The sequence below is a fragment of the Vombatus ursinus genome, unplaced genomic scaffold (genome assembly GCF_900497805.2).
Source record: "Vombatus ursinus unplaced genomic scaffold, bare-nosed wombat genome assembly UNPS02014775.1, whole genome shotgun sequence".
Taxonomy (NCBI): domain Eukaryota; kingdom Metazoa; phylum Chordata; class Mammalia; order Diprotodontia; family Vombatidae; genus Vombatus; species Vombatus ursinus.
In genome coordinates this window covers 15,322,073-15,330,690 of record NW_020954553.1, presented here as the reverse complement: position 1 = coordinate 15,330,690, position 8,618 = coordinate 15,322,073, and positions in this window count along the sequence as shown.

The following is an 8,618-nucleotide window of genomic DNA, read 5'->3' as shown; positions in this document are numbered from 1 at the left end:
TATAATAATTTCATTCATAAATTTAGCCAATGAAAATCAATTGATATAACAAGAGAACTAAAAGAGCCTAAAAAAATCACTTTAGTCAGTGAACACTTGACTTACTTTCCAAGTGGAGAGAGAGGGCAGTCAAGGGCAACCCTGATATAGAATATAAACTTGCTTGTAAAACCTTACGAAGAAAGATGATTCAAGATTATGAGCAGTATCACCTCATAAAGCAGAGAGAAGCAATGAAGGGTAAAACCAGTTTAAAGAAAGTTTTTTCCAGCAACCCAACTAAGCAAAGTCAAGTGTAGGATAAATACAAAATAAATACCACTTGATTTCAGGGGAAAGAAACTAAAAACTGAAGGAATCAGAAAAGGTTTCTTGAAGGAGGTGACATATGAACTGAGCCTAGAAGGGAGCCAGGGGTTCCCAGGGGCAGAGGTGAGGATTTGCAACCCCCACCCAAAGTTTCCCCTTCAGAATATCAGAATTTGCCTTCCGTCTAACTCCCCATAACAAAGGCGAATGGGTCCTCGGCTCCAATGCAAGCAGTTAAGCTAATGGAATATAGAACAGACTTCAGTTCACCTAATAGCAAAAACACGCTCTGACACTTGAGTTTATAAGCAAAACAACACTCCTTCCCTTTCTCGCGGGTGTCCAGGATACTGACACAGTCCTCCAAATTTACTGTAAGTACTACCTTATGGTTAAATCCCCCACCAAAGTGAAAAACTCAGGGTTGTTAGAGAATCAAAGGAGCCCTCCCTTCCTATGGGTCCCACCACCCTCAGGGTGCCCTATAATCCTCCAGACTTATAATACTACCCTGGAGTTGAGAGCCTCCCATAAAGGAAAAAACTATTATGTTGACTCCTATCCCCGGACCTTCACAAGTCCTCATAACACATGGTAGCAGAGAAGGGCAAAGTGCAGGTTTGTTCCTTCAAATCCTGGCTCTGTTCCTTGTTCCTTCTCAGTTCTAGATCCTATTTGGTCCAGGAACTCCTCTTCTGGGTCCTGGAGGCATGGTTCTGGATTCAGTATTGCCCCAGAACTTTACCTTTGGGTCTAGGAGGCTTGATCCTAGAATTCCTCAGTTTGTCCAGAGCTCCTCCATCACTCCACCACTTGCTACTCTACTACTATTGCTGGTTCACATTCATTCAAATACTGGCTTGGCCCAGGGACTCCTTGACTATCTACCACCACCAGGCCATGCTGCTCCTTGCTTCGTGGGGTCAGTTGATTGTGTGATATATATAGATCCCCTAGGAAGGCACACTGAGGCCAGAGGACATTCCAGAGAAACAAAGTCACTCTGTCTGATGGCCTTTGCTCTGGCCATCCCAGCCCCCACTTGTTTCTGAATCTGCTCTCTAGATCCTAGTTTAGAGTCTAAGTCAAAGGGCTTAACTCAAGTGTATGTAGTCATGACTCAGTCAATCATCACTGAATACAGTGATAAAATGGGCAAGTGGAGTGTGTACCCAAAATGAAGCACATTCACACCTTTTATAACCTTCCCAAGAGGATTTTACCACCTTTAAGGATACACAAGAAGGATTCAGGAGGATGTTAGAGATTGTTCTTGAGCACTAGATCAGTTAGGTGGTGCACTGGATAGAACAACAGCCTGGAGAAGAAAGGCTTGAGTTCAAATCTGATCTTACATACTTACAAGCTATATGACCCTGGACAAGTCCCTTAACCCTGTTTGCCTCAGTTTCCTCATCTGTAAAAGGAACTGGAGAAGGAAATAGAAAAACCACTTCAGTATCTCTGCCTAGAAAATCCCAAATGGGGTCACAGAGAGGGAGACATGACTGAAAAACAACTGAACAACAAACCAGTAGCAGTAGAGTCATAGTGACAGGGCAGCCCAGTGGTTTCTGACTCAAGCCTCCTAGTCCTGGAAGAAGGGCTTCTATTCCTGGACCAAGCAAAGGAATTACTAGAGCCAAGGAACAGACAGACCGTGGAGAAGTAAATCTGGACCTCACTCTTCACTGGTGCTGTGTGTTATGGGGACTGTGAAGAAGGTCCAGAGAAAGGGGCCAACAATTCTCTAGCAAGTGTTCTCCCCTACCAAGAGGGGCTTTTATCCTAGGCTAGTTCTAAAGTCTGAAAGACTATCTAGGTCCTTGAGGGAGGTGCAAATAATCTAAGGAAAAGGGTTGTGAGACACTAATGGCAACCCCCATTCATTTCTTCTTGGATAGAGAAGGCGACTTACCTCTGAGGGAGTTCTATCATTCTAAAGGGTTCTGTAAGTTCCTGGGAGAACTGGAAATCACTGGAAGAGTAGGTGGCTTAACTCTCTAACTCCAAATAAGTGCTTTCTCTTTTTAAGAGAATCTTAATTTTACCATTTGGAAGACTGTGTACATCTCTTAAGGAAGGGGGATTCACTGGAAGGAGGGGGCCACTTCTCACTCTCTGGCTTCTAGTCCAAAGTAATACTGTATAATAAATGTTCTAAGTCTGCATGACTATACAATTTCCTGGGGAAGATGGAGGTCCATCAATGAGAAAGGAAAGTCATTTTGACTGTTTGTGTGCTCAGGGTGAGTCATTTGTGTTTTGTGTGTGTATTTTTATGAGGTTACATAAAACCTGTCCTATATTTGATGCATTATTAGCCTGAATACTAGTATGGGAGCTGAAGGCTTGTTCCTTTTTGTCATTGAGACCTAAACAAGAGCCAGATTCTGATGTGCCCAGAGGAAATCCTGAATGGGGGCATGAGCCAAAGAAAGACTTGTGAGAAAAACTCCTGAGTTTGAACCCGGTTCTATGGAAACACAGAGCTGCGGTTGTAAAAGGAACAAAAATTTAGACCCAAAGGAAATCTTGGAGGTCATCTAGTCAAATTCTTCCCTTTTGCAGATGAGGACACTTGGGCCTAGGAAAGTTAAGTTACTCACCTAAAGTCATGTAGATAAGACCACAAGTGGCAGCACCAGGATTTAAACCCAGGTCCCCTGACTCTCAGGTAAGTAGGTGGCACAGTGGATAGAGTATCTGGCCTGGAGTCAGGAAGATTCATCTTCCTGAGTTCAAATCTTGCCTCATACACTCACTAGCTGTGTGACCCTGGGCAACTCACTTAACTCTGTTTACCCCAGTTTCCTCATCAGCCAAATGAACTGGAAAAGGAAATGGCAAATCTCTCCAGTGTCTTTGCCAAGAAAACCCCAAATGAGGTCACAAAGAGTAGGATACAACTGAAATGATGGAACACCACCACACCTCTGACTCCAAATCCTATGTGTTCCCCACTGCTCCATTCTTCTTCCTTCTAGGCTACACAATGAAATGAGATCTAGATGTCCAAACCAATTGAGAAATAAGACTGTCTTTAACTCACTGTGTGACCACGGGCAACCCACTTCCCCTTTCTGGGCTCACTGTCATTCCTTCCTTTTACAAAATGGGAGAACGTTGTACGAAATGGTCTCTGAGGCATCTCCCAACTAAGAGGCAGCTAGGTGGCATAGGGAGTAGAGAGCTTGACCTGGAATCAGGAAGACCCGAATTCAAATCCTGACTCAGACACTTACTAGCTTGGTTACCCTGGGAAAGACATTTAACCTTTCTCAGTCTCAATTTCCTCATCTATAAAATGGAGATAATAACACCTGCCTACCTCTCAGCATTGTGAGGATAAAAGGAGATATTTGCAAAGTGTTTTGCAAACCTTAAAGATATATGTGTACACGCATATATGTGTATTATACATATATGTTAGCCAGCTGGGTGGAGCAGTGGATACAGTACCTGGCTTGAAGTCAGGAAGACCTGAGTCTTCAGACATTTATTGGCTGTGTGCCCCTGGGTAAGTCACTTAACCCTCTTTGCCTCAGTTTCCTCATCTGTCAAATGAGATAGAGAAGGAAACAGTAAACCATTCTAGTATCTTTGCCAAGAAAACCCCAAATGGGGTCACAGAGAGCCAGACATGACTGAAATGACTAAACAACAAAAGTATTATATAGAGTGATATGTGACTTGGACACTAAGGTCTATCAGAGATGGAAAGGGGAAAGATGGCCTGGGCTGAAGACTCATTTCCTTTTTCATTTTTGTCTTCACCCTTTTCTATGACAAACTCCCCCCAGAGCTTCAAAACAAGGTCTCGGTAGCTCTCCTCATCTACTCTGGAAACAATGTAGCACAGTGCTAAATACAGAGGAAGGACCCCCTGGTGGGCAGCATTGGAGAATGGAGGATGGACAAGACACAATCTTTTCCTGAACCCTGGTGTTTGGACATTTGGGCTGGAAAGGCCCACACATAACTTCTATTCCCTGAAATCTCCCATGATGTTCACCATTCAACACCATACACACAAACGCACACACAGAGCAAACAGACGTACAAGCTTAGTTTCTGGAGAAACAGAAGGCTCCCTTCCAGTGGAAGTAAAAATTAGGCAGTTTAGATGGAAGCAAATTGAGACTGATCTGCTCTGCCCTCTGATTTACTGGGATTTGTGTGTGTGTGTGTGTGTGTGTGTGTGTGTGTGTGTGTGTTGTTGACACTGCTCAGACAATGCCAAACAAAACCAATCCATCAAGGGAGACACACCTACTCTTTCTACGTCCTGTGGGATGATATAGAGAATTAGAAGGAATGGAGGATTGGGGCAGGGACTGGACCTGGGATTTCATTACTGTAGGAATTCCTCAAAGGGGAAACTCCCTTAAGTCTTAAAAGGTTGTATAGATTATTGAGAGTTTAAGTGAGTTGCCCAGGGTTCACACAACCAGGCTATGTCAGAGGCAGCATTTGAACTCAGATATTCCTGGATCCAAGGCCAGTCCTCTATTTACTATACCATAGTGCCCTCTGAGGGACTCAAACCCCTCTTTTTACAGATTGTTGTTGTTGTTGTTGAGCTGTGTCTGACTCCAGGCCAGGCGCTCAACCCAATGCACCACCTAGCTGCCCTTCTTAGCATTTCCTGATTTCTGGGGTATAAATGCTCACACTGAAGATTTAACAATCAGCTCTCCCAAGTCAGTACAAGCTGATTCCAGCATATCTCTGCTTCTCCTCCTCTCCTCTTTGGGAAATGATAGAGGCTAGGTTCTCCATGGCCTCAAGTAGATGAGTATTTGGGAATTCCTATCCCCCAAATGTTCAGATACATAAAGATCAGACTTTGTGTAATCTGATGGAAACACACACCCATACCCCCAACCCCCATCCCACCGCCACACCAAAGCAGAAGGTGACTCCTAGAAGCACGTGAGTTGTATGTGCGAGAGCTAGGATTTGAAGTCAAGTCTTCTGACTCTAGAGCAAGGGTCTTTCACCTGGGATCTCTGGACCTCTAAGAAGTCCATGGATAGATTTCAGGGATCCATAAACTTGCATGGGAAAAAAATCATCTTTATTTCAAAATAATTGCTTTTCTTTTTAATCCTATGTATATTATTTTATGCATTTAAAAACATGATTCTAAGAAAGGGTCCACAGGCTTCACCGGACTGTCCAGGAGGCCCAGGACATATACACACAAAAGGGTTAAGAGAGCCTTGTCCTGGAGTCAGAACTTACACCAGGATACCAGGCTGCCTCCTCTTCTCCCTCTATCTTTTTCAGCGGGCTGGCTGTGTCCCAGGACAGGGCTGTGTTTAGAGCATCCCGCCCACCACTCTGAGCAGGGAGTTGGAAGCCTCAATGCTGCCAGTCAGGGATCTGGGGCCAGGGCCTGCCTCACTGATGATGGGTTGATTTCTAGACTTCCAAAGCTCATCACAGGCAATCAGCCCCCCAGAGGAGCTGCCTATTGGGGAAAATGGTTCTTCAAAGAAAAGAGAGGGGAACTCTGGGGACTGACCCATCTGGGGGTAAATTAGATTAAATTAGGAGCTCTGGTGTTGGAAAGAGGGATCGTGTAATATTTACTGAGACACAGCAATGTGCATACACAACTCAGTGAGCTGACAGCCCAGAAAAGAGAAAGGAATGGATAAACTCTCCTGTGGAACCATTGAGTGTCAGAGCTAGAAGGGAGCTTGGAGGACATCTATTCCACCTCCTTCATCTCACATATAATGAATTAAAAGTCCAGGGAGGAAAAAAGACTTACCCAAGGTCACATTGTAAATACCAGGATTTCTGAGCCAGGGTTCTTCCCACTATGTGGGACCCATTATGGTCCAGTCTTGGCTGAGTCTTACCAAAGCTATCCTGTGCCTTGATAACTATTTAGGCCTGACCCATCTGCAATCTGTCATTACCAGGGCCTCTACTGGATGAGGTCTGACCTACCTGTGCTCCCCAAGTGCCCTTAGGAGCACCTTGTCCTAATTCCAAGAACTACCACCCTCCTAGCTCTCTTGATCTGCAGAAGTGAGGGCCCATGAGGAAGCAATTCACTTTATTCTTTTTTAAAATATAATTTATTTGTTTTGTTAAATATTTCCTAATTACATATAAAAAATTTAACATTTTTTTTATAATTTTGAGCTCCAGATTCTCTCCCATTGCTCCCCCACCTCTTGAGAAGGCAAACAATATGATATCAATTATACATAATTAAGTGTACTATTGAGCTAGCCCTTCTGGCAGGAAATGTGGAAGAGAAACAGACAGACACAGAAAGAGATAGAGACAGAGAGAGACCGAATAAAGTCTTTGAGAAGAAATGCACTATCATGGAAGTAGGTGATCCTGACTTCTCTAAGACTCTGCCATTACCATGTAATATTTTGCAGATCTTAGCAAGACAGAAAAGCTTTGAGTATGGCCCCAAGATGGACTGGGTTTCCTTCATTTGAGGACTGACTTGGACACAGGGAGACGAATACTAGCTCTACATCAAAACCCAAAGACTGTCTACTGAGTCGTAGAAGGGCTGCGATCTGTGTCAATGAAGAGAGTGATTCCATTTGACAAGCATATATTAAGCACTTACTGTGTGCCAGACACTGAGTTAGTCACAATACAAAGACAAAAAATGAAACTGCCCCTGCTCCCAAGGAGCTCACATTCTGCAGGAAGGAAACAACATATAAATGGATTTAAAAAAAAAAAAGATAAAATGTCCACAAAGTAAATACAAAACCATTTCTGGTGGGGAGGGGAGGATGCTAATAACTAGAATAATAGAGCAAGACCTTCTACAGGAACTGACACTGGAACTGAGCCTAGAAGAGAAGTAGGAATTGAGAGAGGCACAGGGGAGAAGAGAAAGCATTCCAGGCATGGGGGAGGGGACACAGCTTGTGCAAAAGCCTGGAGGTAGGAGATGGAAATCCTAGATCTAGATCCTTAAAGGGTGAAGGATTGGGTTGGGATGAAGATAAGGGTGGGAGTAGATACTTGATGGAGGATAACAATTTAGTATGATGGTGGGTAAGAGGAATTAAGAATGGGAAAGTAAGAATAGGGGAAAGGGTTGGAGTCACTGTCTGAGGACCAGCCAGGATCAGCAGTCTGCCTAAGCAGAAGGGAGTCTACAGCAAATATCATGAACTTAAGCAACGGGTCTGGGTTCGAGTGGAAGGATTTGACTAAGGTTGGGAGGAATAGACAGGTATTGGAGACTCTAGAAGGTTAGCAGTGTCAAGGGTCTGGCTGGTCAGAATTAGTAGGCACAGCTCTGGTAGGCCAGAGGCTGCTTACTCTCAGGCCTGTTTGGCCCTGCACAGGGGATGTGGGACCCCTGCCCCCTACATTTGATTTGTAGTGATCGGCCATAGGAATTCTCCTAGGCTCTGTCCTGGGCTCTGCCCTCTTCTCATTTCTGACTCTCTTTATCTCTGTCTCTGTCCCCCTACTGCTCTTGCCTGAGTCTAACTGCTAAAATAACCCCCCTGATCCACAGGTCTGACTGTTTCATTCCCTCTGTGACTCACAATTATCCCCAGGATACAAAACAAAGTCCTTAGCCTGGCATTCAAGGCCTTCCCCAGTCTGGTTCTAACCTACATTTCCTGCCTCATTGGAACCTGCTCTCCTTCACATACTCTATGTTCTAGCCAAAGCAGTTTACTAACCTAATTTGACCTTCCATCTGCCACCTGGTGCATCTCGAGCATTCCCCTATGCCTAGAGGATGCTCTCTTGTCGCCTCCACCTCTCTCTGTTTCCTCATCTGCCTTCAAAGCTCAGCTCAGGTACCACCTCTTCCAGGAAGCCTTCTTCCTCTCTTCAAATTCTCCTTTGTGTGGGCTTCTCTTTTGAGCCCATCACAATTGAACTCATTTTTCTCCTTTAGAATAAAACCTTCTTCAGGGCAGAGATTTTTGGAATTCACCTGTGTCCTCAGAGCCTACTGCTTAGTAGCTGTGCACTGCTGTTGAGAAAGAGCTCGAGGGCCTGCTGGGTAATGCCCTCCATGTTTGGGGTGGGGACAAAAGTGCCAGGTGATAAGCTAACTTTTTGTTGTTGTTTAGTCATTTTCAATCATGTCCAACTCTTTGTGACCCCATTTGGGGTTTTCTTGGCAAAGATAGTGGAGTGGTTTGTTATCTCCAGCTCCAGCTCATTTTACAGATGAGGAAACTGAGACAAACAGGGTTAAGGGACTGGCCCAGGGTCACACATCTAGTAAGTGTCAGAAGCTGGATATGAACTCAGGAAACTGCACCACCTAACTGCTTCACTACCTG